The following is a 25,803-nucleotide window of genomic DNA, read 5'->3' as shown; positions in this document are numbered from 1 at the left end:
CGTCTTTAATGTATTAGAACGTATTATGCGTTAATCATCAATAATTAAATAAATAAAAAGAATTTTGCATTAAAATTAATATGAGAAAGTTGCCTGGAGTTCTAACTTTAAAATGAGAGCCTAAATGTATCGAAATTTTAAGTAGAAAAAGAGTAATTAATGATTTTTCCATGTGGCGTATTTTTAAATGTTCTCTGTCCTTCTCGCACAATGTTGCGTTCCTTCTCTTTGACTTCGCATACCTCCTTGCATGTCATGTTATGCTAGTAACGAGTCGGAGCTTCTTGAATCCAAACGCGAGATGGCGCCACAGGTATTAAATTTATTTTCTTTTTTTAAATTATCGACAAAATTTAAATATTTCATTAATATTTTGTAAGAAAATTAAAAAATGCAACAATTTTATGTTTTATCAATTACTTTTCTTTCCCAAATTTATTTTTCCTCCTAATTCTTAAAATAAACAATTTTAAGTAGATAAAAATAAGGAGGAGAAGGAATCGAAAAATTTTGAGGTGGAAAAAGAATTCATAAAAATAAGAAGGAAGAGAAATTGACGAAAATGTGGAGGAGGAGGAGGAAATGATAAAAATAAGGAGGAAGGGAAATTGATAAAAATATAGAGAAGGTGGAATTGATAAAAATAAGAAGCAGTTTTTTTTCGAAAGGCAAAATAATCTTTAGGTCATGCGTAACTAATGAAAACGATGATATTTTTGTAAATCTTATTGCTGAGCTGAGAGGATAGAGCTTTTTAGTTCTTGTTGTAGCAAAAAAAAATTCAGTTAATTTTTAATTACATTCTTCGTAATTTTACAATTTGCTATCCTTGGCAAATCGAATAATTTGTTTCGAGAGAATTATAAAAATTTTTAAAAATTTATGTTTATAAAATATAGAGAATTATGTTAATATTTAAATATATATTTTGTTCAGGAACATAGTTTTTGGATTCAAGATCGAAGAATTGAATGAAAGAACATATTTGTACTATCGAACGATTTTCCTTCCAAACATATTGATAAAAATAAGGAAGAGGAAGAATTGATAAAAATAAGGAGGAGGAGGAATTGATAAAAATAAGGAGGAGGAGGAATTGATAAAAATAAGGAAGAGGAGGAATTGATAAAAATAAGGAGGAGGAGGAATTGATAAAAATAAGGAGGAGGAGGAATTGATAAAAATAAGGAGGAGGAGGAATTGATAAAAATAAGGAGGAGGAGGAATTGATAAAAATAAGGAGGAGGAGGAATTGATAAAAATAAGGAGGAGGAGGAATTGATAAAAATAAGGAGGAGGAGGAATTGATAAAAATAAGGAGGAGGAGGAATTGATAAAAATAAGGAGGAGGAGGAATTGATAAAAATAAGGAGGAGGAGGAATTGATAAAAATAAGGAGGAGGAGGAATTGATAAAAATAAGGAGGAGGAGGAATTGATAAAAATAAGGAGGAGGAGGAATTGATAAAAATAAGGAGGAGGAGGAATTGATAAAAATAAGGAGGAGGAGGAATTGATAAAAATAAGGAGGAGGAGGAATTGATAAAAATAAGGAGGAGGAGGAATTGATAAAAATAAGGAGGAGGAGGAATTGATAAAAATAAGGAGGAGGAGGAATTGATAAAAATAAGGAGGAGGAGGAATTGATAAAAATAAGGAGGAGGAGGAATTGATAAAAATAAGGAGGAGGAGGAATTGATAAAAATAAGGAGGAGGAGGAATTGATAAAAATAAGGAGGAGGAGGAATTGATAAAAATAAGGAGGAGGAGGAATTGATAAAAATAAGGAGGAGGAGGAATTGATAAAAATAAGGAGGAGGAGGAATTGATAAAAATAAGGAAGAGGAGGAATTGATAAAAATAAGGAGGAGGAGGAATTGATAAAAATAAGGAAGAGGAGGAATTGATAAAAATAAGGAAGAGGAGGAATTGATAAAAATAAGGAAGAGAAGGAATTGATAAATTTGTAGTGGAATTAGTAAAAGGAATTGATAAAAATAAGAAGTTTTTTTTCCGAAAGGAAAATAACCTTTCGCTCATGCGTCTAATGAAAACGATGATATTTTTTTAAATCTTATTGCTGAGCTGAGAGGATAGAGCTTTTTAGTTCTTGTTATAGCAAAAAACATTGTCGGTTAATTTTTAATTACATTCTTAGTAATTTTAAAATTTGCTATGTTTGGCAAATCGAATAATTTGTTTCGAGAGAATTATAAAAATTTTTAAAAATTTGTTATGTTTATAAAATGTAGAGAATCACGTTAATATTTAAATATATATTTTGTTTAAGGACATAGTTTTTGGACATTTGTACTGTCGAACGATTTTTCCTTCGAAACATATTAATAAAAATAAGGAACAGAAGGAATTGAAGAAAACAAGGAGGAAGAGGAATCGATAAATTTTTGGAGGAAAATTATTTGATATAAATAAGGTAGAGGAAAAATTTATAAAATTGGGGAGGAACAGGAGAAATTGATAAATTTGGGGAGGAAGTGGAATTGATAAAAATAAGGAAGAGCAGAAATTGATAAATTTGGGAAGGAAAAGGAATTGATAAAAATAAGGAAGAGGAGGAATTGATAAATTTGGGAAGGATATTTGTTTCTCATAATTTATTCACGTGACTGAACAGCAGCCACACAATCAGCTATGGATTAAACGTGTCAATTATTCACGGGGATGATTAAAACAGTGAGGGAACGAATATTTCCATGCCAACTTTAATTTATCGTACGTTATACAATTACTGTTTGATTAATTGAAATGGCAGCTTAAAAAAAAGTTGTTAAAAAAAAATAAACGCTGTATTTTTCGCAAAAAAATCTGTGGAATTAATGCATCGTTAACTTCTACATCTCTCATCGATGAATCGCGCAATGGTGGCTCTGTGCTTGTTAATCGTGAAACTTTTCATTCGCCTGTGTTTGCGAATAAATTTAATCATTGCCAAAGGGTGAGGGAACGAATAAAGGGAAGAATTTTCAGGGAATAAGAGAATAACTCAGTGGCGGGTTTCTAACGCTGGCGAATGCATAAATTTCATGAGCGACTGCCTCGAATAAATTGGCTAACCCACTGAACGATACAGTTCACTGAATAATTATATTTTCTAACGTGGAGGGTGAGTCTGAATTAAATATCTTGAACGATCCATACATCAACCGAATCGATTTTTCTTCGAAATAAATTTTAGATTGTAGCATGATTCTTTCTTTTTTTTTTTCTATTTTTTATTCTATCATAAGTTTTGAAATAATTTATTAAAAATATAGAGTTATTGATTAATCACTTAGAAATTTAAAAATATCAGATTAGAAGTATTTTTTGAGATTTTTTTACGAAGAAGAATAATTTATAATTATGGATCGCAATGCGTTTTGAATAAACATTGTATATTGTAAGATTAATAGGAATATTATTTTCGAATTTTTTTGGCGAAATTTTTTCATTTCGAAGTATTTCACGCGTTTATAACGTGTATATATGTTTAAAATGTTTCAAAATATTTTACGTGTGTTTGTTTACTCATGCATGCGCGGAATTTAAACTCGGGAATAATTCAAATTGTTCTTCTTTCGAGGAAAAATTTTTCTGTTTTTCAATTGCATTATGTATGAAGTTCGAGCAAGCAAGTATAAATTAGAATATTAGGAGGAATAGAAAGAAAAAGAGTATTGAATCTCGATAGCTTTTTTTTTTTTTAGAAAAATTAATTTCGTAAATCTCTATAATAAATAATACGACTATTTTTAATGATTAAATAATATAAATAATATATAGTTTCTCTCATCTAATTTTTCTATCAAGTTTTCTTATTTTCATCTCGTAAATTTTCTACCGTTGACGAATTTCATTCTTTTAAATTCATCTTTCAGAAAAATCGCACTTTTTGGCAACATATGATTATTTATGCATTTACGAAAATTTTAAAACTGCAAAAATGTATAGAAACTGAATAGTAGGTAAGGTACGTATATAAAATATATAAAATAAAGTATAAGTTATAATATTTAATAAAAAAAAGTTTTAATAAAAAAAATGAATTTATATTTAATTTATTATTTAATTTAATTAAAACATTTAATTTATAAAATTAAAATTTAAATTGAGTAATAATTCAGTAAACTTTATTATTGAATTATTATCGCAGTGGTTGCAAAAATAAGATACAAAATTTGTATTAATATTAAATTTTTGTAATGAAAATTGCTACTATTAAATTATATTATTTATACATTAATATAAAATTCAATTCAGCTACTCACGATATCAAAATCTTTTTGTAACCACTATATCCAATTGTCTTTTTCCGTTCAATTCAAAAAGATCACAATCCTTAATATATTAATACAAATACTTTTCGCAATCATTACATCTGACTGTCTTTTCTCAATTCAAATTCAATTCTCCAAAGAAATCACAATATCTCCATATTTTAATCAAGCACCTCTTGTAATCACTATCCTTCTTCGATTCAAATTCAATCAATATAAAGATCACAATATCCTCGTCCACTTAGGTTATCAGTTACAAATACCTTTTGTAACCAGCATCCTTTCTCGATTCAAATTCGTTCCACAAAGAGATGACAGTATTCCCGCCCACTCCTCGCAATATCAGTGAAATCATCGCGATTTCCTTGGAGCAACCAGCCGAGTTCACCCCCTTCTCGGGCGCGACCCCGAAAAAAAGGAACTGGAAACGATCGCATTTAAATGACAAAGGGACCATTCATTTTTGCTGGACGGCCTACTTTTTGGCCCCCGTGTACGCAAACGGAAAGTACACGGGAACTTCTAGCATCCCTATTGTCTCGTGATGCAAATTTCTCCTCCCACCCCCCTTGGACAGGCGGAGATTACAAGAAGAGTCGCAATACTCGTTTCCACCTCCCTTCTCGTCACTCGTCCGTGCATTCTAGCGAACGTGCGTGTGTGTGTGTATGTGTGTAGCTACATTATGCACCGGTAACCGGGGTTCGCCTTTTTTTTCTTCTTTTTTTTTAAGCAAAGCAACCGAAATATTTCTACGGCCCGGCCTCGCCGTTGAAATATCTTAATTACGGTGACGTTTTTTTTAATGTAATCTTAGAGCCATTAAGAAATGGTGCAACCCGTGATATAATACGAAAAAGTTGTAGAAATGAGAATATTTTTGGGAGGTAAAAGGCGTTTACGTTTAGAATAGATGTTTTTTTTTTTTTTTTAAAGGTAAAGAGAATTTTGAATTTGTGAATTGAAAGTGGTACGTGAATATTTATCTTGTTATAATTTCTTGTTTTACGGTTAGTGGTTAATGAGAATGATGTTATGGACTTTTCTAAGAAATGTAAAAAATAAAAGGGAATTTATTTCTTTTCTTTTTTCCTCCTATATTCTTTTTCTTTGATCTTCGGAAAATTTTAAAAATTATATGTTTCATGAGTAATATTTCTATTTCTATATAAAGTCATTGCATAGTCGGTTTTGAATTTCGTTATTTTCTTTCTTTTTTTCGTTATATTCTTCATTTTACTTTCGATTTTTGGAAATGTATCCAGCATTGAATATCTTTTTACGAATCTTTTTACAAATTAATCCAAAGAAAGTAAATAGTTGCTATGCGCCAGAAAAATTTATCAGAGAAACAGTATCTTTGTTGTGAAAGATAAAAGTTTTATTTCTGTATCCATTTTTGTCGCGTCGTTAATTACGAACGCTAGAAGAAGAAAAGAATTCGAGTCGAAAAATCGCGCGAAATGATTTTCAGTTTCCTTGGAAAAGAATTATCACGTAACGGAAATCCTTTTCAACGATACGGATTTTTCCCACAGCTTTTTCCACACATGCTCGACCACGGAAATAAAAAGTATATCGCGGCTAAAAACAAGGGAAGAAAATTATTTTCCACAATACTGATTATTCAAACGATTTTTGGGGACGTTATATTATTTTCGAAAAAAGAATAAATAGATAAACTTGGAAACAGGATCTTACTTGTTCTTATTATTAAAAAAATTATGAAATTTGTTTTAAATTTATTTATTTTAACGATCATGTAATATACATTTTATTTATAATTAACAATATATTTCAGAATCGAATACTTATTATTAAACTATAAATGTTTGTATGGAAATTGAAATTTTTATGAAATTTAATAGAGATTTGTCTCATTTTTTAAATATATTAATTATATAAATATCATGTTGAGTACTTTGTGTATATTTTTATAAGTTTTAAGAATTTTTTATTAATATACACAGTCTATCCATTAATTAGAATACATTATATACAATACTTATAAATTTGTGTCCAATTGCACATAATATAATTTTTATTTAATAATTAACTTTAGCCAATTCCCTATCATTAATTTATATTCCTTTTCTAAATTAATTTTTTAAAGATATTTATATATTTAAAAAATTGTATCTGTTCGTTACAATTTCTATGTATAACAAAAAATTCCAAAACGCAAAAGCATTATATTTAATATGCACGTACATCTATACATCTCGGGGAGAAAAAGTCGAAACACACCGTTCGTATTAATCAATGTTCCTCGAAGCCAGTTCTGTAGAGGAAGTGTCTCTGTCCAAAAAAGAGAAATGGTCGTCCCGACGATTTGTCTTCAGTCGTCTCCAAATTGCATCGCGATATTTCCTCGGCTGGAACGAGGCGAATTTTAACCAGCTCGATTTCCTCTATCGATTCACACGATGCTTATTCACCACGAAATTAGGCGGTCGATAATTACGGCGAATAAAAATTATAACACGAGCAGCCTGCGCGAGACTTTAATTAAGTTTTAATGCGGCGTATATCCCGCGTTTCCACGTTTGTGATTCGCTGGCTGGCTAATTTCCCTGAGTAATTTCGCGCGAGGGAAAACAGTGCGTCCTCTGGCACAAGGGATGAAATAAGAGAATGTTGATTTATTTTTAATTTTTTAAATCAAGCTAATTCGATATTCCTACATTAATTTATATTCGATAAAAATTATTTTTATATCAGATTTCTGTGCTTATTTATTTTTTCAGAGAAAATATTTTTTATACAATTTTTTTTTTATTTCTTCTTTAAGGAATTTTCATCTTAATCCAAATTTCTCTTCTTGTTTAAATTTGAAATTCACAAGTTCTTAATAATCAATGCACACATGATTGAGTATAAATAATAGAAGAAGAAACGAGGAAAATGTATCAATGATTTAACATCCCTTGTCTGATCATAATCGACTTATTCCACTTTTCTTATCTACTTGTTTTTTCCATCATGCTTGAATATGGAATATGCGGTTCGTTATTGATATTTTATGAAACATTCTTATCTCTGCTAAAGAGAAAGCGACATCTAATGATATTTCTATAAAATATGAAATTATTTGTTATTTAATAGTTAATATTCGTCGAATTTTTGTTAACATATGATAATCGAGGATGCATTACCTGTTCACGAAAAAACAATGAAACAACACGATTTACACCGAGCAATCTTTCTAAACAGCCTAGAGAAACGTTGCTGGGCCTTGCAGCCACGCTGATTAATCGTGCCACGCCGACAAACCGATATATCCATTACCTCGCACCTGCAACTATCGTCTACCCAGGTTATCTATCAATCGGTGAAAAGTCTTTCGTTAAAATTCGCGTGAAATTCGTCAATGTTCTTCAAACCGTGGATCACGAATCCAAGAGTTATTTCCAAGTCGTTCGAATGGAAATACGTGGAAAAATGATGATGTGGATAAAAACGAAACACCTTAGATCGATTTATCTTATTCAATTTTCTTATTTTATCTGGTTTCGAATGCGAAAAATTAGGAATTTTAACGAACTTATCGTTTATTAATTTGATAAATTATTATGTTTCTTTATTTATATTTTTTTGAGAGAAAGGATAAAATATTATTAAGACGTTATTTACGACATTCGAAGAACTTCTTTCGTCGATTTGCATTCGCTGACGATGAACCATGATTTTGAATTTTTTAGGATTTCTTTTTTTTTTTGTGTCATGCTTCGAGCCTCCTCCTTCGAAAAAATTACGCATCCCTCGTGTACTTTAAGGGGAATAATATTGCAATGCATGAGATGCGAAGGAAAATTTTGTTAATCCTTCCATGATAAAAGAGGTTATCATGGAAGAGGCTATTCATCATTGGAGGTTTTTTTTTGAAACAGTTTATGAAATTTTTAATTAAGAATCCTTTAACAGCAAATTACCCTTTCTCGTAACAAATATTCAAAGTAAAATCGAAAATCGAAACCACGCTTTACCTCTCTTCTCTCTGAAACATTTCTGAAACGTTAGAGAATAAAAAAAGAATAACGACTCATAATCATAATCTCAATGAATTGATTTTCAACATTCCGTCACGAACTTCGACCCTTTAAACGTTAAACCAAGAAACTTTATCGACCAGTTCGAAATTTCATTCACCAATATTGACTCTTCCATTCATCCCTTCGTTCTGTGACAATCGAACAGACCTCTCTGTGCCCCCGGCTTCATAAAAATTAATCTTTCATAATGGATGGCAAACATCCGTTCCGTTTCCGGCTGGAAAAAAGTCGATTTATTTATTGTGCGAATAAACAATAATCACTTCGCGGAGAGCAACGATAAATTCGATAAATAAACGAGTCAGCTTATATGATGGCGATTGATCGATAAACGTGAATTATCAACGTTGCGTTTGCATTTCATGGAATCTCAAAGACAGCGCATTGCCCTTTGTTTCATCAACAATGCAATACGACTATATGATTTGAGCCTTTGATCGATGAACCTTCAAAGGGTGAGTCACCTTGTTTCTTTAATGTAGAAACTACTGGTTGTGACGTTGGTGACGATCGAAGAAGGAGATAAGATGAGCAAAAGGTAGAAATAAGCGTGGAAAACTATATAGGAAATACTTGATTTTTTATAATACTTTCATTATAGAGAAAGTATTTTGAGACAAGATTTTAAAAGATAGAAGTTTATCGTATTGGAAAGGGTTGATTTTCAGAAGGAATAAAAAAAATCGAATAGCTAAGAAAAGAAACAAGTGTTCGAGTTTAAACATTGAGTAGAATGTTATATTTGAGAAAGGATTAATAGAGAAATAAAGAAAAACTTTTTGACGTAGCAGAGTGATAAGAGATAACGTAAGAGAATGGATAATTTTGATGTACGAATTTTGCAAAGAAAGTGATGATAAAGAAAATGCAAAAAATTGAACGAATCGATGTGAATAAATTATTTGAAAATACAGTGAATACTTGAAGGAGACTAATTTTGTAAGAAAATGTTCGAATGCAATCTAACACGCTTTTAACCCTAATTATGTGCCTTCATAGGTACAAGCAGTTAGGCATACATGTTTGGGTAATCGATAACGCGAATATCAATTTCCTCTCAATCGACAGTCCGAATAATCAAAGTGTGGATAATCGATCAACGAGCAATCAGCGTTTTGCCGTAATTAGAAACATGCAACGTCAAGCTATTCCTCCTCTATTCAATTTTTTCTTCGACAATTATTATTACACAGTTATTACTCCAATAAATCTACAAAAAAGATCTAAAAGATCTATTAAGAGCACTTTATATAAGAAAATATCAACTCGTATAATTCGAATAAATTGAATCTTAAGGAAGAATCGATCATGTACGATTCACAGTACATGGGATATTAAATTAAGCGAAAAAATTCCGTCAAAATGAACACTATCATATCAGAAATTAAATAAAGAAATTCGATTGCAGTAATAACTATAATTAAAATAAAATGTTAGAAAAGAATAAATTCTACTATTATTCAAAATATCCTCTCCGAGGAAAGGCCAATTCTAATTTCAAAAATCTCAGAAATTGAACAAAATTCACCTGATCCGTTACCCTTTGCAACCGAAAAACAGTATCCATTTAAAGTTAAGCGAAAAACTCGATACAAATCGCAGCATACAATCGAACAACACAGATAGAAATAAGATCTGAAAGAGAAAAGATTTTCTCAAACTCACTTCAAAAAATTGGATTCAACTTTCGATCGGAATCGTGATCACATCGTCATTCCACGTGATCAAAGAGAACATCCCTTATACAATTAAGAACGAAAGAAGCCGATACACCGAGGAAGCGTGCAACAAGAGAGGAACGCGTACCGCAGGAATGGGACGTTTCTCCCAGAATGCGAGGTAAAGATTCGAAAGTGGGCGGTGGAAGGGTTGTCGGCGTTGAATTCCTGTGGCCACCGCGCACCGTCGCTCGCGTAAAAGACGAGGCGAGAAACGAGAACCGAGGAGGAATGTCTGCGGTGCCAGCTGCGGAAACGTAATTTCTCGCCACGTTGCCATCGGCGAAGCCTTCCGTCTCGTCCCTTCCCTTCCGCGGCGAACTAGCTCTTTCAACGCGAGCCGAAAGTGTCAAGCGGAGGGAATCGTTGGAACACGTCGTCGTCGTCGTCAGCCATCCTTTTCCAACCCTCGTTCCAACACTCGCTTTCTCATCTTCCTTGCCACGCTTCTATGGACCCGTTTCTTTCTTTTTATCTCTCTTTCTTTCTCTTTCTCTCTTTCAAGTTTTTCTCCTTCTTACCTCCTTCCTTTTTTTACTGGTGCGTTTGCTCGATTCATTTTCTGCGCGGTTTTGCTCGTTTTCTACGTGGCTCGCTTTGGGTCGCTTCGATTTTGTTTTATTTTAATGTATTTTTTTTTCTTTTTGTTTGTTTGATAGTTTGATTGATCAGAGACTTCTTTCTGTCTGGAATGTTTGGTATTGTGTATCTTGATTGTAAGTCTTTCTTTTCAGAATCCGATGAATAGGTTGTTGGTAATTGGATCATATTATTTGTTCACAGGAGTCTATTTTTATCGTATAGTTCTCTATTTTTCACTAAGTAAATAAAATTGGAATGCTTTGATATATCAAAATTAAAAAGGAAACAAGTAATTATTTAAATAATAAATAATGTATTATCATTTTTTCTTTATTTTTCCAAATTTAAAACAATATTTACAAAAAAAAAGAACATTTAATCTCTTTTAATTTCTTTTTTTGATCTCAATTGATAAAAGGCATATATGATTCAAACAATTAATATAAGGTAAATCTTTAATTTTTAATTGTAGAAATTCACATCTAACTTGCTTTGATGAAAGGCATTTACTCTATCTCCTCCCACGAGATTCTTAACCGAGTTTCAAACATCACACCTCGTTTCAATTTTCGTATCTATTTGCATACCTAAAACTCGTGGAATCGCGATCCCTAATTCGGCTTAAGTGGTTCGTTTAATTAATCATCTCTTGTGGAACCGGTGTTTCACGATGGAATCATCGCCAACTCTTGTTTCATAGTTGTTGGTCGAGCACGAGAGAATTGGGTGGAAGAAAGAAAAGGTGGATAGTTAGAGAAGTCGAGATTGGGAGGGATTGGTGGAAAATAGGGTATGGATAGAGCTATGAAGAGGAGTTGGAAACGGTGGAGAAAGGGTGGAAATATCGGAGGGAATTCTGGGGATTGGGGAAAGGCGAGGAATGACATGGGGAATGAAGGAGATCCGGGGATCTCCTTCCACGCTTTCCTTCTATAAAGTTGGATAGAGTTAGAGCTTTAAAAGAGATTATAATGAAGTTAGAATGTGGGAAAGGTTGGAGAGATGTGATGAGAAAAATTAAGAATAGAGAGAAAGAGAGAGAGAGAGGAAAATTTGAATGGAAAATTTCAAAAAAATTTGAAAATTAGAACGTTGATAAGAAAGGAAGAGTTTAAGATTAGAACTCAAGAGCGTTATAAGACATGGAATGAGAATGGAAATGAGATCAGGAAATAATTAGAGTTGAAACGAGTTGTAATTGCGTGTAAAAGGATGGATAGATTAGATGGATAGAGGAATGATAGATTAAAAAGTGAAGGATGAAAAATTGACGGGGAGAAAAAATAAAGGCAATAAAGAATTAAAAAATATTAAAGAGAGAATGAAGAAAGTAAGGAACGAGAGAAGAAGACAAAACTAAAGAAAACTTGGAAGGAAAAAAGTTAAAAGAAAAGAGAGTGAGTTCTCTTAAGAAGTACAAAAAATATATAAAATTAGAAACAAGAAATAAAATAGTTATGAAACAGTCAATAACTTCAACAAAATTGATACTATACATTACAATTGAAATACCCATATCACAAAATTAACAAATAATTTTAAATCAAAAACTGAAACAAGGAGAAGCACGAAATAAATTAGATAAAAATTTATTTGTCGGATCTCTTCAATTTCATCCAATTCTCCATTATCCTAGTAAATCCACGGTTTAGAATTTCACATATAAAATTAGGTTTAGAATTTCATATTGAAATCTATTCGATCATTTGATACGCGGTTCTGCCTTCTTCTCGAAGCTTTTAAAGCGTTGCTTTCTGGATTGGAATACAAATGCACCATCCCTACGGAAGTATTATTCTTTTCCAGTTCCTTGGGGATATGGCTCGTTCGATTGAATTTAAGTGGAACTCTGTGCACAACGATTTCTTACGATGTATATCACGCGTGTCGATATCTAGCCTGGATTATAGAATACGGACGACAGCTTCCTTAAGTTAACGTGACGACAATTTTTTTTTTTAAACGACATAACGTTATACAGAGGAATCGATCGGGATTCTAGGATATCTGCGTGAAGTGAGGATATTGATTTATGTAGAAAGAGAAAGTTAAAAACTTGAAAATTCGAGAAAAATTTAAAATTGCCCAGAAATGCGATTGAAAATCGATTTAGAAAAGAGAATGAAATATATAAAATTCTTATTTCTATAAAGTTCTATTTATCGTTATGATTATTGAAGGTATAAATTAAAAATTTTAAGATGTGGATAGAAAAAAGCAAAAAAGAATTAAAAAGGAAAAAAAATATATAATTATATAAGAATATATATATAAGAATATATAATAATTATTTTTTAATTAATTTACAAAAATAATTCATAAATTTGTAAAAAAATCTTATTTATAAGTTATTTTTATAAATTAACGATAAAAATCTAAAAATTGTTAAATAATTGATTAATTATTTTTATTTTAAAACTATTTCATTATTATTCTTGATATAAAATTGTATTCAGAATATTTTAATACTTCAAGTCGAAAAAATACGAAAAAGTCGAAAATAATACGAAAAAATTGTAAAATATAGTTTTATTTTATGAAAATATATTAAACATTACTTTTATTACAATAATAAGTTGTTAAATAGTATAAATTAATAATAAAACTCGAAAAATTGTTAAATTATTGATGGCCATATTCGAAAAATCAGTTTTCATACGATCGGTAAAGATCGTATGTTTTCGTCAAGATCCGTCTCAGCGAGTCTCTATAAATGTAAGACGCGGCGCGAGATAGAGGTTATTATCTAACGAACCTTCTTGATAGATAGATCGATATTATAACACTTTAACTAAATTTTTACAATCGTTCACTTTTTAGAATTTATTTTAAATTAATTTCATTCTATTGTAGTTTCAATTAAATATTATTTAACTATAAATTAATACATTTATTTATTTCTTATTTTTTTCCACATTTATATATTATTATTTATTTATTTATTTATTTAGTTTATTTTTTTATACATTCGTTTATTTATATTTTAATTTTATATCGACTTTTTTATTTCTTCATTTATTTATTTTTTTCCTTTTTTATTAAATAATTATTTGATTTATTTATTTGATTACTTCTTTATATATTTATCCATTTCTTTTTTTTTAATTTTATAAATTTTTTGCATCGACTTTTTATTTCTTCATTTACTTATTTCTTCTCTTGTTTTATTTAAACATTTATTCTTTAATTTATTTATTGAGTTACTTCTTTATATGTTTCTTCATTCGTTCATTTATTTTTTTAATTTTGATTTAACTTTTTTTTTCCCTTTTCATTTTTTCCCTTGCTTTATTTAAACATTTACTCTTTTAATTGTTTATTCGTTTACTTCTTTATTTATTCATTCTCTTTTTTATTTTTTATTTTTGCATTTGACTTTTTTTTTCTTCATTTATTTGAATTCACATTCACTTTTTGACTTTTTGATTTTTTTAATTTTGAATTGACTTTCTTATTTCTTCTCTATTTATTTAAACATTTACTCTTTTAATTATTTATTCGTTTACTTCTTTATTTATTCATTCTCTTTTTTATTTTTTATTTTTGCATTTGACTTTTTTTTTCTTCATTTATTTGAATTCACATTCACTTTTTGACTTTTTGATTTTTTTAATTTTGAATTGACTTTCTTATTTCTTCTCTATTTATTTAAACATTTATTCTTTTAATTATTCATTCGTTTACTTCTTTATTCATTCTCTTTTTTATTTTTTATTTTTTAATTTTGACTTTTTTTTCTTCATTTATTTGAATTCACATTCATTTTTTGACTTTTTGATTTTTTTAATTTTGAATTAACTTTCTTATTTTTTCCCTTGCTTTATTTAAACATTTACTCTTTTAATTATTTATTCGTTTACTTCTTTATTTATTTATTCTCTTTTTTAATTTTTTAATTTTGTATTTAACTTTTTTTTTCTTCAATTATTTGAATTCACATTTACTTTTTGACTTATTTACTTTATTTATTTGCTTTACTTCTTTACTTTAGTTATTTATACATTTACTTATTTATTTAATTATTGATTTATTTCTTCATTTATTTTTAATTTATTTTATTTAAACATTTACTTATTGATTTATTCATTCATATTCATTTATTCGTATATATTTATTTATTTATATATTATAATTCTATTTTTCTTTGTTATTATATTTCAAGTTTTTTATTCATTTAATTTATATATATATATAAGAATAAAATAAAGATAAATCAATTATTTATTATTTATTTTTATTAATTTACTTTTTCTATGGGTCTCGATGTAGTCACCTCCTCGTTGGTGAGACCTGGTAATTGGCATCGATTTCAATATAAATTCATTCGTTTAAATATAATATATTAGAAAAATTCTATGAAAATTTTATTACATTAGAAACATTAGTTTTTGGAAATCGATGCCGAGCTAAGAACTACACTAATTCTTTTTTGTATGTTTCAGCATCTTGCTACATTGTACTTTTTTCTTATAAATTTTTGACATTTTACAAATATTTTCGAACATTTGTAACACTTTACCATTATCTATCAATATTCTAAATTGTAATAACGAACAATTATAACATAATTTTTGTAAATTTCTTACATTTCGAGTAACAGTATTTTCTTAAACGAATGCTTGATAAGAAAAAGAAAGAAAATATCGAAAGAATATTTTACTTCTTTTTCTATCCCATCCCTCCCTATAAATATATTTTATACTTTCAGAAAATCCTTTTAACCGCGCGCAATGCGGTCAGTAGAGTCAGTGTTTGCTTTCGTAACAGTTTTTTTAAATCCTTCAATGGATAACGCGAAATTAGATTCAGTGCTTCTCTCAAGAAAATAAGGCGGTCATCCATCACGCGAAGAGGTAAATATCTTTTTATTTTATCTAAAATTTCTTATTTTCTCGATATAAAATCATTGCATTTCATTAAATTTTGAGTCTTTATATATCAAAATCTTAATTTTTATTATTATTAAAGTCCATTAGAATCTCGATCAAATTTATCATTATTCCATTAATCTAATAATTTCATCTTTTCTTATTTTCACTTTATTAAATTATCTGTTTTAAATTTATGTTTTAAAATTATATTTCGCTTTTTGTTACAGATGTTCTACACGGTGATGACTTCCTTCTTCGCATCTAATGGTGAGTCGCATGCTTTTCAGTTCCTCTGGTCGCTCAATCATGTCGTAGGACGAAAGGTCCGAATCGACACGAGTGACTGGTTGTATACGTAGATTTTTGCACGAGCACAGTGACCACGGGTATATTTTATTATACCCGTGAGTAGTAACATATTCAATGTTTTATTTATATTAATTCAGGCTAGGTTTTCTTGCGCGTCGCGTTCTCGGTAACAAAAATCTTCTTTTATTTTTCATTTCATAAATAAATTTTTGGTAAATCACAATTTTCAATTTCAATATGAAATATAAAATTTTTATTTTATTTTCTCCGTTTAACGAAAATACAATTAAATTATACGCGCAAGAAGACAACTCGCGACAGGTAGATTTCGGAATCAAAACAATAAACTTTGAATACTTTGTTTTCATTTTCGAAGATATGTTTTGATGAAGAAATCGCCTGAGGTTATTTCTATTAGAGTCAATTATTATTTTACTTTGCATTTAATCTTTTTTTTATTATAAATAAATTTCTTATTCATTCTTAAATTTTCTTTGTCTAATAAATATTAAAATCTCAATATTTTGTAAAATTAGAATCGTTAGATAAAATTTAAAATAAATTCACACGATAAATTAAATAAATATTAGTCCGTTAGATGCAAAATATTATACTAATATATCTTTTTTAGCTCAGGATTTTCAGATTTAACCCTTTCCGCGTCCATTGCCTCGATCTCGTTCACGTGCCCAGGTGTTACTTGGATAAGAGAGAGGCAATGGGCACGATGACCTTAGTTTATAAGTTTATTTAACAGCGACTGACGATGAGTTAGTGATCGTGCACGACGTATTTTCCACATTGTGTGTGCGTGGTTAGGATGTGGAATTGCGTCGATTTATGATTCTTATTTCGTTCATCAATTATACAATTTAATCGCGATGTATCACATCTTTCATAATTGCATCGATCACCAAAATTTCCTTTTATCATTTTTCTTAAAAGTTACACACATAAATACGATTAAAATACATTTTTATTTATTACGCAATGGTCACTAGCTCATCGTCGGTCGATTTCAGGAAAAAAGGTACGTAAATGTTAAGGTGTGAAAGTGGTATCAAGCTCGGGTGTCGGAGACGTCCCGGGACGCTCTCCCTAGTGTAGGCTTTTTGCACCCGGGTGTAATGCGTGAGAACCGTGGAGTGGGTGTGTTGGTGTGCCTGTTTTGCCATTTTTTAAATATAGCATTAGGTAGGATAGGTAGCATACTTTCTGGTGTGAATGTTAATTATAAGTAGGTAGGGCCGGGCAGGTTGTCACAGTCTCTGGTCGGGTAGGCGCGTTTTCGCGTGACAACCTGTTTCAGGAAATATGATTTGAAAAATCGAGAGTGGAGCTGAGACGAGTGGTCATCAATGATCACTCGTTTCTGGTTTTACTTATATCGATTTTTCGAATTTCGCGGTCGCGATCGCGAAGTGGGCGAAACGAACGTGCGCTCGAGATCTTGCACATGTGCGGACAATGGTCAGTGATGACTATTGGTCGTCCATGTGCACTCAGCTTTCGCGATTTAGTCTATTTTTTTTCTTTTTTTTTTTTTGCGATTAGGAAATCTCGAGCCTAGTTTTAAGTTTCAGCGGGCATCGCGCCCGAAGGAGGAAGACCGAAGAGGCCCCGACAAACTGTCGAGAAGAGGGCTGCAACGAATGGTTTCTCATTTTTTCGATCTTGTCTGGATCGAAAGAATGGGAAGCCATTTTTGTTACTACTTTGTCACTGTGCTCGTTTTAGTAATACGTAGAAATAGCAGTAGTAGTAGTAGTAGTAGTAGTAGTAGTATTTATGGCCGATGTGAATTCCGGCCCAACGTACAATCATCATGGGCAAATGGGCAATCGCGATTTTTTAATTAGTGTTACGACAGAATAAATTACGGTTTGCATTAGATTTGCGAATGAATAATGACCGCGTTTGCTTTAGTGTTGCGTTTTATGAGACATCGCGATTTATTTTTTAATAACCTTGATTTTTATAAAATATAAATTTTTAAAAAAAGTAACGTTAAAAATTTGTACGTTTTCTTTATTTTGAGTTTTAATTATAGTCAGTTTTCGATTTATTTGTATTTTTATTAAATTCATTTTAAAAGTTAGCGTTGCGTTAAAAAATGATCGCGTTTTTGAAAGTAGCGTTGCGTGTATAAAATGCCCATGATTCTTCCACTAATATTGTGGAAGTGGTTTTTGGACCACCAAATGCAGCTATAAAAGTTGCAAAAGGGTGGTCCTTCTAGCCTCTTTTGGCTATTCATTCTTTTTCAGCATCCTTGATACCGAAAGCACTTGTTAATGAAAATACTGTTAAAAAGTATATTTTTGTGAATATTTTTTAATATTTAAAAAAGTGATTATTCGTTATTACAGGTAATAATTATATTTCTCATATTCTTGATTTTTCAATAAATTATATAAAAAATTATATAAAGTAATAAATGTTCGAAATTTTGTTTTGTAAAATTTTTAGTTTATTTATGATTTATTTTTGATTAATATTTTTATATTATGTTTCAGATTTTTCACATTTAATTTTAAATTAAATCTTTTTTTTTGTATTTATGAAGCATCGCTTTTAGAAATTTTTTTATTCCAAATTTTCCCATTTAAAAAATATACATTACACAAATATAAATATGCAATATTATTACTCTTTGGAAAGCAAAAAAGTAAAGTACGAAAGCTAAAACGTACGCATGTATATTTAAAATTGTATGTCTGCAGTCTAATCTAAAAATTATTCGGTCCTATTTAATTATTTGACCAAGTTATCAACAAACTGGACTACAGGTATTATTAAAATTTGTACAAGAATATTCTCGTTAATTCTTTCTCGCTTTTCATTTTATTCCGCAATTCTCACTTTCTTTTTAATAAAAAAGATTCGAAAATTTTTTATATCATGCGAGTTCTGAATAACACGAGAATATTCTTGACACGGAATTACAATTAATAAGTTAAGTAATAATTAAGTAATTAAATTCATTGTAAAAGCATTCTGTATCAAGATACACTCTCCTTAATTTAAAACGAAATTTAAAAGAAACTTTTACTCGTTTACTTTCATCTCGAACTTCCATTCTTTCGACGATTCGAATCGTTCTCTAATTTCTTCTTCAATTTATTCCCATATTTAACTCGTTTTTTCTTTCTTTCGATCTTATACGAATCATTTCGATCAACCACGCGTCACGTAACAATGGCAAAAATCTGGATGGACTGATGCTCTACTTCCGGTGGCCAGTCGAGGGTCCGCGCTCTGATCGATTGGTACCTTGGAGTACTCGAGCAGAGTTTGGCCTCGTGGTCGAATGTCGTTCTCGTAAATCGACTCCGGTGGTCGAGGATTTATTCCTTGCTCCTTCCTGTGTCGTCAGAACGTAAGTCGTTCTTCTGCGAGGCTGGTGTCGTAACCCTTTATTGACCATGACTGGCAAGTATCATCTGTCCATCGATTTTCGTAAGTCCATTGATGTAAGCCGTGATACGAGGGTGACAATGATTCAAAGAGGATTTGGTTTTTTTAAATTTATTCCTCTTCTTTTTCTCGATCGATAAGTTCTTCTTCAATATTCATTCTTCTCTTGGTTATTCTTGTTCTTTTCTCATTTCTTTATACGAATTGCAATTGTGAATTTTTTTGTTTTATTTCGTTTTATGTTGAGAGAGAGAATATTCTTGATACGGATGCTTGATAGGTTTTAATATTAAGATGTAGATGTAAGCTAATTTAAGAATCGCGATTTATATATAATTGTATGTAATTTTATGTAATTTGTGTGTTTTTGTGCGTGTGTGATTGCGAGCGATTAATTTAAATATTCGATGTAAATTTTTAAACATTTTCATGTTTTGTATTTATTTAATTTTTGTCATTAACTTTAATTGTTTTGTTTTTATTTTTTAGCTTTAGGTGGGTCTCGATGCGTAGTCACCTCCTCGTCGGTGAGACCCGGTAATTGGCATCGCTTTTAAAAAAAATCTATCATTCAAAATCACAAATTACAAATATTTTTATTAAAATACTTTTGAAATATTCTTTTATTACTTTTAATACTTTTGAAATTTAAACTAATTAATAATAATAATAATAATTAATATAATCTAAACTAATTTTAGTAATAAACTAATCAATAATAGTTTTTAAAAAAGCGATGGCAAGCCAAGAGCTACGTACACCTGCAATCCAATCTAAACTTTTGCATAATTCCTTTTAATTATTTTGATACTAATTATGATAGAATGGATCGCAGGTATTAGTTAAAATAAGTTGTTAAACTATGTTATTTAGAATTAAGTTTTTTTTTTCTTTTTATTATAAGCGCATTCCGTATCAAAATACACTCTCCAACTTGTGAAATGAAAAATAAAAATCTCAATTACTTTTTTAATATCTTGTTTTCATTCTTCTTCAATTCTTCCACAATTTATTCTCAATTTGTTTCGTTTCATCGTTCTTCATTTTATCCCTCTCCTTCTTTTTTTCACTGTCAACCACGTGTCGTGCAACGGTGGCAGGAATCGGTTGGGCGGGTGCTCTACTTCCGGTGGTCAGTCAAGGGTCCGCGCTCTGTTCGATTGGTGCCTTGGAGTACTCGAGCAGAGTTCGGCCTCGTGGTGGAATGTCGTTCTCGTAAGTCGGCTCCGGTGGTCAAGGATTTATTCCTTGCTCCTTCCTGTGTCGTCAGAACGTAAGTCGTTCTCCTGCGAGGCCGGTGTCGTAACCCTTTATTGACCACGACTGGCAAGTATCATCTGTCCATCGATTTTCGTAAGTCCATTGATGTAAGTCGTGATACGGAGGGCGACAGTGATTCAAAGAGGATTGATTTTTTTTAAGAGGTTTCTTCTTCGATATTTATCTTTCTCTTGATTCGTTACTTTGTTTTCTTTCTTTCTTTCTTTTTTTTAAACATTAAAGTCTACTTATACGAATGCTCAGCATTGTGAACTTTTCTTATTTAGCTTTAAGTTGGAGAGTGTTTTTGATACGGATGCTGGTATTTTAGTATTAAGTATTTAACGTTAAGACGTAGAATTAAGTTAGTTTAAGAACTCGTCGATGGATCAACGCGTTAGTTTTAAGACTTAGCTTTAACTACGATATAAGATAGATGTTTGTATTAATTTTATTATGAGCGCATTTCGTATACAAAGATATGCTCTTTTTAACTTAACTTAAATATTATACGCAATACTTTTAATCCTTTATTTCTCGAATAGCAGTTCCTCGAATTCTATTCTTCTTACTTTCGTTTCTGTCATCGTTCTCAAATTTTCCACTTTTTATAGATAGAGAAGGAGGAATTCTTTTTTTTTTGGCAGTAATCATCTAATTCGAATTATTGTTGGCCATTGTCGTGCAACGGTGGCAAGAATTGTTGGACTGCGGTGCTCTACTTCCGGTGGTCAGTCAAGGGTCCGCGCTCTATTCGATTGGTCTCTTGGAGTACTCGAGTAGAGTTAGGTCTAATGGTCGAACGTCGTCCTCGTAAATCGGCTCCGGTGGTCAGGGATTTACTCCTTGCTCCTTCCTGTGTCGTCAGGACGTAAAGCGATTCTTCTGCTAGATCATTGTCGTAACCCTTAATTGGTCACGACTGGTAAGTATCATCCAGTCTAATGGTTCTCGTAAGTCCATTGATGTAAGTCGTGATGATGGCTGGCAATGTTCGATTGATGGTTTTGGTTTTCTTTTTTAAATTCTTTCCCCTTTGATCTTATTTTCTTCTGTTTCCTTTTATCGATTGATGTAACGGTCTCTCTCGTTGCAATGGTTTGCAGAGTGGATAAGATTATATATTTGATGGAATTGTTATTAACAGTTTTATTTATTTTGTATTTGAATTAGAGCATATCTTTGATACGAATGTTGCCAATAGGATATATGTATATTAGTTTTTAAACTTAGTATTAAGATTTAGATTAAGTTAGTTTAAGAACTCGTCGATGGACGACGTTGGACGACGTTGGACGACGTGGGACTTTTAATTTTTTAATTTTTAATCTTATTGTTATTTTTTAATTTTAATTTTATTATTATTAACGTTTTTTGTAATTGTAATGTAAATATTTTTATATATGTGTGTGATTAATTTAATTTAATTTAATGTAAATTTTTTTTAAATTTTATGTTTTGTATTTAATTTAATTTATTTAATATTTGTAATTAATTTTAATTAATTATAATGTTGTTTTTGTTTTTATTTTTTAGCTTTAGGTGGGTCTCGATGCGTAGTCACCTCCTCGTGGTGAGACCTGGAAATTGATATCGTTTTCCATTAAAAATTACAATTCATTCCATTAAAAATACAATAGATTGAATTAGAAATAGTTTTGAATTATATTAAAAATATATTAGTTTTTGGAAAACGATGTCAAGCTAAAAGCTACGCATACCCAATCCAGTCTAAGTTTAAAAAATTTTGTACTTAGATTGGATTGTTGGTATAACATTATATAAAGAATAGAAACTTAAAGATCTTTGTAAAATTTAATTGCTAAAAATTTTTTGCAAGATAAATGAAATTATTGTCTACTATTATTGAAAAAATATTTCAAAATTACGAAGATCAGTGTACTATTTTATAAATAATCATCCGTAATTCCCAATCAAATAAAACAGAAAATAAGAATAGTAAGGAGTAAAAAGACTGTGATCGTGAATAATTTATAAATAAATTGATAAGAAGGAAATTACATGGACAGTCGTTAAATTCCTTTTGTTTTGTTGGTAATTTTCTATTTACCTCTCCTCGGCTATGTAAATTATGCTCGTATTTGATGCTTATCATTATTCCAATAATCGATTTTCGAACACCTGCCGTGCACAATTGTAACAAAGCTGCATAAACGGTTCGAAATCAATGCTACCTCCAATTTATCGGCGAATATTCGTCGATCCTCTCCGTTTTCGCAAAACGAGCACACGGGACCATTCAAGCAATTATCCCTGGCAACGTTTAACAATTCATAATTGTGACAATCAATGATGGAAATTATTTATTTCAATACTTGGTCTATTGCATCGATATTTAGCATAGATCATTATAAAAATTATAATATAAGTAAGGATATTTAGAATATCAATTTTTAGATCTAGTACTAGAATCGCTAATCCAACTGTTAATATTTATATTTATATATATTTTAATAGTTTAAAATCATTTTTTACAGGAGAAAAAATTGTATTGAAATTGCTGAAATTACACATTTTGGATTTTTTAAAAGTAGCAGATATATGTAATAATAAATTCAGGAATTTATTTCAAGAACTGATCAATTTGTAAAACATCTTTCATTTTCCTCGTTTTCTATCTTAACAAAAATCACATTTTTTTTAAATTTTCAAAATCCATATAATTAATCATTCTTTTCCTTCTATTTTTATTTTCACATATTAATTATAATATATAATATATAATATTAATTATTATATATTAATTATAATAGTCACGTAAAAATTTTAATATACCTTTATCATCGTTACCTTCATCATTAATCATCACATAGATATTGCAATAAATACAATCATTCATCGCTATAGGCAATACATTTGACAACAACAAAAGAAGTTAAACCACGCGTGCATCAATTTATACTTCACAAACCATCAGACACCCCATATTTATTTCTTCCCCCCATTCCACAATTCCATTTCACGTTCCATTATCCAATTTTCCTTCCACACCTCCCCTTTCATCCCCATTTCAAACTCCCAATAGCCCATTCCACGAATAATACAAGGCCCAATCCTCCCCATTAAAAACACATTTCTAAAACTCCACCCTCATCCTTCGCATCCAACTCCACCACCACAAATATCTCCCTTTAAACGATCGTTTCCTAACTTTCGCCAATTCCCTCCCTCTCGATCGATATTACACACAGGTTCACATTCGAAACGACGCTAATTTCGGAGGGGGAGAGGAAGAGAGGTGTTCAACTTGGAGGGAAGGACGATTGGATTCTTTCTTGCGCGATGGATCGGTTATCGATCCCCAGAATCTTTGGATACGACCGTTCATCCACCTTCGTGGTGGACATTGTTCCATCGAATCGAACACGGACCATTATTCATTCACCAGTGAAAACAATGATTATCTTCGCGTTACAGCTCTATATAGGCGCAGAATTGTCAGAGGAGATAATTGGGGAGGAATCTGCCCCCAAAGGGGTGAATCAGCCTCCGTCGAGGGTGCACAGAAACTTTCGAACGAACGATCGTCATCTTCTTTTTACTTCGGAGGAAGTCGACTTCCACCTTCTCCTTTCCCCCTCCCCTTCCTCTTCCTTCCTCTTTTTAGAGCGAAGCCACGAAGAATTTCAAGTATGAGGGGAAGTTGGAAGGATGAGGTGGAAAGTGGTCGGCCCGCGTATGGATTAATTAATCATGGTATGATTGAAGAAAGAAGAATGAACGTGAAGTGAAAGTTTGTTGGAGTTGGTCTTGGGATTAATCGAGGAGTGAATGTATGAGGAGTGAAGATATTAATTATAATAATATGTAATAATTATTTTTAAAAAAGGTAGTGATAAAAATAAAAATAAGCGAAATGAATAATAATTATTTAATAATAATCAATATAATTATTTCTTATTTGTTATTTTTTTTTATTTTCAATGTTCAATTTTTTTTTTTCTATATATAATCTTTATCCCCATTCTTAAATTTCCTACAACCCTGTTATCTTCCATTATCTTTTCTTAAGAATAAATATTCGGAATAAATGAAGCAAAAATTTAAAGCTTAACAAACAACAAATGTACAAAGATTTTCTAATTTCAAATAACAATTTGCTAAATGTATTTATTTCTTCCATGAAGTATCACGCTTGAATAAATTTCCTTCGTTTCAATTTCCTCGACAGTTCTTCTTCGCCATTACTTTAATACCTTTAAATAGAGACAAATTTCCTCTTTAATCTCTCTTGTACGGTATTCCTTTCCACAAAAAAAGAAAAAAAAGAAAGAAAAAAAAGAAAGCAAGATAAAATCACGACTCGAAGAACAAATTTATTTAGTCGGTCAGGATCTTTTTGTCGCGCTAGTTGGACGCACAAAGGAGCTACGAATTCATTAAGAAGACTTCTCTCAACCACAGGCTGAGAAAAGTAAGTCGTCGTCTCGCTCTAAAGCTTTTTTTTTCCGGTTGGTAGAGCGATACACGAACCATTTCTAGACATCGTTACTTGCACACTATACGTAGATCTTGCGGTGGATAAGTAGAAGCAACGTGCCACGATCAGACTTCTTATTTTATGCAGAGTATGACCCGAAATGCCTCTTCGGGGATGAATTCGAGATTCGAAGATGGCGAAAAAAAATATATTTTCCTTTTTTTTCTCCTACTTTCGCGTCTACATCATTCCACACTCGTTTTTTCTTTCTTTTCTTTTTCTTCTTTCGCATCGAATTTAAAACGACACTTATTAGAAAATAGGGGAAGAAATATTTTTTTCTTTTACAGTTTACAGTTCTTTCGTTCTCATATTTGTAACCATAATTTATAATAAATTAAAAAAGCGGTAAATAAAATTAAAAATAGCTCGATTAATTTTGTTTGATTGTTCCATTTAAATGTTTATTCTGTGTTTATTTGACGATAATTTTCTTTTTTTTCTTCTTCCTTGCGATACAAGAAAATTGAAAATACAATAGAAATTCTCGCAATTGTCTTTCTTTTTCTCTCTTACCGACGAAGAATAGCGCTCGACTCACTTTTGTTCCATATCCAAATTACAGATGATAAATATCTTCAGAAGCATGGATCAAAAATGATGATTCAGTTTGACTTAGCAAAGATTAATATGCTTGTTCTATTCGAGTTTTCTTTGTCTTTCTTCTTCTTCTACTAACGACACGTAACAAAAATGAGTTCGCAAACGTTGTAATGATCGACAATACATAAATTTTCTTTTCCATTCTTTTGAATCACATTCGACTCTTTTTCGCATTCATGCACGCGATAATAGAGATAGCATTTACTTCTTCGTC

General features: G+C 30.7%; 1 protein-coding gene and 1 long non-coding RNA gene across 16 annotated transcripts in view; one reads left to right on the top strand and one right to left on the bottom strand.

Annotated features, from left to right (window-relative positions):
* LOC108003092 (neuroligin-4, Y-linked-like) overlaps positions 1-25,803 on the bottom strand; it is a 307,743-nt gene that overhangs the window by 155,256 nt on the left and 126,684 nt on the right. The window lies entirely within an intron of this gene.
* LOC133666652 (uncharacterized) lies at positions 1,708-4,056 on the top strand. The gene is made up of 2 exons (XR_009831063.1): positions 1,708-3,123; positions 3,878-4,056. It is a non-coding gene; the product is annotated as an uncharacterized LOC133666652 (long non-coding RNA).

Source organism: Apis cerana, linkage group LG9 (genome assembly GCF_029169275.1).
Source record: "Apis cerana isolate GH-2021 linkage group LG9, AcerK_1.0, whole genome shotgun sequence".
NCBI classification, from domain to species: domain Eukaryota; kingdom Metazoa; phylum Arthropoda; class Insecta; order Hymenoptera; family Apidae; genus Apis; species Apis cerana.
The sequence above is the reverse complement of the archived record's forward strand: the minus strand, read 5'-3'. Positions and strand labels throughout refer to the sequence as shown.